Below are 5,976 nucleotides of genomic sequence, written 5' to 3'. Positions count from 1 at the left end.
ATATATATATATATATATATATATATACATATATATACATACACATACATACATTCATATATATATATATGTATATGTACATATATCACGTGATCTGATATTGTTACACATCTATGGTCACAATGCGTTTTGCATTGTTTTTGCCTTCAAATGACGCCACCTTACTGGCTACCTTACTGCCCTATTACAAATATCGAACACTTGTTTCTCTAATTTTTAGGTCCAAATGCGCATTTCTGTCTGTCTGTCTGTCTGTCTCTCTGTCTGTCTCTCTCTCTCGCACACACTCACATACGCGTGCGCGCACGCCCACACGCACACACACACATACAGGAGTAGTAACAGTAGTATTGGTGAGTTGGGGGCGTTCTACGCTCTTCATTACAACCCATTGAATATAACTGGTCTGGTATAGTCAGGGTTTGGTATGGAACGTCGGTAAAAAATTTATCCGGATGATGTCTCACATACTCACAGTAGACACATGCAATATTTACACGCACGCATAAACACACACCACACACACAAACATACACGCACACATAAACGCACGCGCGCGTACACACTCTGACACTAACAAATGCGCAAATACACAAACACAAACACACATACACACACTAACACACGGTCGTAGGCACACGCATGAAAGCGCATGCACACACACACACATACACACACACTCACACACACAAACACGCACAAACACACATACACACACACGCGAACACACGAACATACATACTCACTCATACAGAGCCATAGGTAACACAAGCATACGCATGGACTCACACACTCACTCACACACACACACACATACACATACACACACACACACACACTCACACACACACAAACACGCACAAACATACATACACACACGCGCGAACACACGAACATACATACTCAGTCATACAGAGCCATAGGTAACACAAGCATAGGCATGGACTCACACACACACATACACACACACACGCACACACACACGCGCACACACACAGAGACAGACAAGTAAACAAACACATACATGTGCGAACCCACATACTCACACACAGTCATAAGCAACACATAAAATCAACATGAACGCATACGCACACACACACACATGCATACACACTCATACAATGTTAATATTGGAAGCCAGCGTAGAGTTCAAATGATCGTTTGCATGTTGAATATATATCGAGCGGAAACAAAACATAGAACGAAAAAACATACACGAGGCGATGTGAAGAATTTGGAACGTTGAAAGTGATAGGGTAAGGTTCAGGTAATTGTAGGTGTGGTGTAGAGGGAAGTAATTGAGTTAGAGATGGATGGATAGATGGACGGATGGATAGGAGGAAAGAAAGGAAGAAGTAATGGAGGGAAAGGGATTAAAAAATAAAGGAAAGAATAATGGAAAGAATAAAGGAAAGAAAGGGAGAAAGAATGAATGAAAAATAGAGAGGAGGAGGGAAGAAACAAGAATGAGGGATAGGAAAAGGGTAGTAGGAAGAACAGAAGAAAAAGGTAGGAATAAAATGAAAGACAAATGAAGGGAATTAAGAATAGAATAGAGCATGGTCGAAGATTGGGAGAGAGAGAGAGAGAGAGAGAGAGAGAGAGAGAGAGAGAGAGAGAGAGAGAGAGAGAGAGAGAGAGAGAGAGAACAGAGGAAGGATGGATAAATGAATAAATAGATGAAAGAAACAAAAGGGTCTAGAGGAGAAGAAGGAAGGAAAAAATGAAAGTGTACAAAGGAAAATGAAACGGAAAAGGAATGACAGAGTAAGAAAAGAAGTGAGATAGAAAACAACGGAGACGAATGAGTAAATAAGGAATAAAAGAAGAAAAGCAAAAAGACTAGATGAAGGAAGAAGCGAGGGGGAGAAAGAGGAGGAGACGGAATAAGTAAGAAAAAGAAAGGTGGAAGGAAATAATAAAGGTGCAATTGAGGAATTAAGGAATTATGGGAAGAAGCCAAGAAAAGAAGGAAGGAAGTGAAGGAGGAGAAAATGAAGAAAGAAAGAAGGAAAGATGAGGAAAATTGAAAGAATGAATGAATGAATTAGGAGAAAAATGTATTTCCCTCGTTTCTAACCGCAGACTTTTGTAAATGAAATATCATACATATTAAACAATTTCGACGTTCAACAAGTCTAGACCAGCTGAAATTCTTACACTTGCAGTCATTAGTAAAGGATTAGACAAAAATTAGCAAGTATTCTAAACAACGAAACTGTGCCAACTTATGTTTCGGTTTGCGAGTTTTGTTTGTTTTACTTAACACACATTGCACCTCGATTACACGAAGTGCTCTCGCTGAGAATCATATGATGTATATTTTTTGGCTGTGAGTAAGCGGTGATGATATGTGTGAGGAGAGAGAGAAGAAGAAAATAGAAATAATTTGCACACCACTGAACTGAACCTAATAAATGAGAGGCAACAGTAGAAATAAATAAAAAATAAAGATGTTTTATTTTGTTTTTTCCTTACGTATATCCTCTGTGCTGATAAGTTTCCATCTGACTCTGCGTGTAATTTTCTGTTTATAATCTAGTTTCCGACGCGGTGGCAAAATTGCCCAATGGCTAAAGTGCCTAACTAACTTTTCATAAGTATCCATCTACTCGTTTCGTTTTTACTTCTTTTTCTTTTTTTCTTCTACTTTCGCCTCATTCTACTGGGAACGAAAAATTAAGGGTAACAATTAAATCTTCACTCACCAGTACACTCTAGCCTCTAGCTCACAAATGTTTGGTAACCTCACTGCCTCTTCAGCTACTATTACAGTGGTCTTAGCTCCAACCGGTGCTGGATGATCTTCTCATCTAATCTCATCTCAAATTCAACCCACTTTTTCTCTTCTCATCACCCATGTTGGGTCTACATTAGGTTCTACTCTAACCACTACGCCCAGTCCTTCTTAGCCAGAGTCCCAACACATTGGAATTTCTTCTCTACCCATATTTTCTTTAAAGCTGGCAACTTGCAGTTACTCAAGGACGAATATTTTCGGTTTCAAAGAAGCTCACAGGTCCTGGGTTCAGGTCATTCATTTAGTCCAATCCATTACAAAAAGAATACTAAAAACAAAAAAAAACAAAAAATAGACGCAGATTTTAATTCTAATTTTTTTGAAATATACAAAATAAGACTAGTTTTAAAATAAATTTTATTTATTCATCAATGAGCATATTTCAGCTTCTTCTTAAAACTTTTATTATGAGAAGTAATGCTGTAGAGCGTGTATGTCCTTGTCATTATATTTAACTAGCTGACGTACCCGGTAATTCTCGGAAAAGCGAGGCCTATCCCCTGGTCCCGTTCTCATAATTGTTTCGCTAATCCAATAGCAACAATACAAAGTATGTAGCCCTTAAAACGGTTTTTTGTGCAATTACAGAGAATACCGAACCGTCTAACGCAGGATCTTGTTTTTAGGAAATCCCAATAAGTTATGAATACCAAAATCGTGAAGTCAGTTACGTGATAACATGAAATTAGTTACCAGATAGTAAGAATTCAAATAAAGTAGCCTTGAAAAAGGCTTTAATGCGTTCCAAGAGTATATAGAACTTAGAAGGAAATACCAATCAGATATGTATACCAAAATGAGATAATAACAATTCAAAGTAAGTCTGAAAAGTTCTTCATGCAGCGTCTGTAATTTGGCTGAAGTGACATGAAAGGCATCGTCATTCATGGTATATTGGTGAATAAGTCACTAACCGAAATAAGTGGATCTGTTGTTAGGAAAAATACTATTTACTTGTTTAAAGGTTGTTCTGGGTAAAGTGCGAAAATAACCCTAATAGTTCAAATACCATATAAAGCCATGTAATTTGTGCACCTGTTTAATTTACGCAGGTGATTTTCAGGATAAAATTTGTTAAAAAAAGCTTCTTCTCGTGTGTAAAATTCGCACCCAAATGTTTTCAGAATTGCCGATATGGCGAGGGGAAAAAGGATTTCAAATTAGTTGTATTTAGCATAATTTCACTTACTTATGATTAGATTTTGTTGAATTTTCATTAAATAAAAATAATTTTAACAGGTTTCACATTGAAAGCTATTAAATTACAAAGTGTTTGTGTTGTTTATAATAAACTTTATTTTACATTTCTTGCCCACAAGAGATTATATTCGATCTTTAGTATACTGCTGTATGTCTTCTCAAATCATGATCACAGGAAAAGTTGTTGATAAAAATTATCAACAAAAACAAAGCTGATAAATACGCAGAGATGTTGCAAATTAAATTTAATTACCAATAAACATAAACTTGGATAACGTTTTACTCAATCGACAGAGGAAGGTGATCGATCAAACTGATTATGTAAACAGAATTCTGATTGGTCGAAAGCGTCTCCTTGTCTCAAGTTCTGATTTCCGCCTATTCTTGTGGGAACCTTTGATACGGAATATCGAAATTTTAATCCCTTTCACACTTCTAAAATGTCAAGCAAACTTAAACATTCGTCATTACCGTTATTGTCAGTATTGGCAGAACTTATGAATCGTTTACTGCAAAGAAGACATTAAATATGTTGAAAATGCATTTGAACATGATAATAGACCTGCCAGAAGGTATTTTAATGTTAATGAAGCCAATGTTCGAAATTGGCATAAACAGTAGGACAAATTTAAAGCTGTGCTTAGTAATAAACAGACAAAAATAAAAACATACAATTAACATTATCCATATCATTACATTTTTCTTTTCAGTGAGGAATATCCATATCACTATGTATGTCAATGATGCTCCATTGCGATATGTATAAACTGCAAGCAATGTAAAATATGACCCGGACTGTGATTACCAGCATGAACATCAGACTTCGAAAAGTAGTTAACCATTTAATGGTTTTAGTAAATTTATACGGAAAAAGTAAACATTATACCGTCCAGCATAAATAAAAGTCAGTTTTATTATGTTTAAGCCGTTATCTAAATGAGTCAACTTCCGGTACGAATGTTAACGTTTTGTACGCCCTTTTTCAAGAAAAAAAAAGTTCTAAAAATATTCTGGAAATGATCTACTCATGTAATTTACGTACCCCTAAAGTTTATTTTTATTTTTGCCGCACACGTATTTATACAACCTAATCACTGGTAAGCGGTCACTCTAATGATATTGCTTCTCTTATAAATGAAGGGAGAAATGACCAATGTGCAAAAGAGAAAAATAAAGAAAAATGAATGGGTGGGTTATTTCCCCTTGACTATTAAAGGAAAATAGATGGATTATATCTGGATCCCTTCTAGGGATTATAGATTTTTATTAAACTGCAATGAGCCTAGTAACAAACTGGTTGTTGGTATAACATGTATAAAAAGTTTCGCGAAGATTCGTTAACCGATGTAGACGGCAAATTGACACTAACAAACAGACATCCAAACAGACTGTTATTTATATACGTATAGATTGGAGCGATGGTATCCCGAATAACTCACAGGCAGTCGAACATCTTAGTGCATAACTTGAATGGTTAGTATCAATCATTCACGTGGGAAGGAGCAAAAGAAGCGTTGGATCTATTGCTTATTTATATATAAGCTATATGTATGCGTGTGTCTCTGTATACGTATAGACACGCAGATAAATGGATAGAAAATATTAAATTAAGATTATTATTTTAAAACTAAAGTAAAAGTAAGAATGGAATATTTACTAGTAGGGTGACTCAGTAAGTGTAGAGGCACATTCATTGTAAATTTCGTGTTGATTGGGACTTCAAGTTTCTCTTTACGGCTTATTCAACTTGTCAGGTTGAATGAGCCGTCACGCGAAACTTGGAGTTCCAGTGAACATTAACTTTACAATAATGAATTAAAAGATGAAGCAATGATATACTTGTACATGACTATGTGTGTGTGTGTATACACCCACCCACATATACATATATATATATATATATATATATGTATATATATGCATTCATATATATATAAACAATACACACACGTAATATACATATATATATATATATA

The sequence above is a fragment of the Octopus bimaculoides genome, chromosome 1 (assembly GCF_001194135.2).
Source record: "Octopus bimaculoides isolate UCB-OBI-ISO-001 chromosome 1, ASM119413v2, whole genome shotgun sequence".
Lineage (NCBI taxonomy): Eukaryota > Metazoa > Mollusca > Cephalopoda > Octopoda > Octopodidae > Octopus > Octopus bimaculoides.
This window is presented reverse-complemented; position numbering follows the sequence as displayed.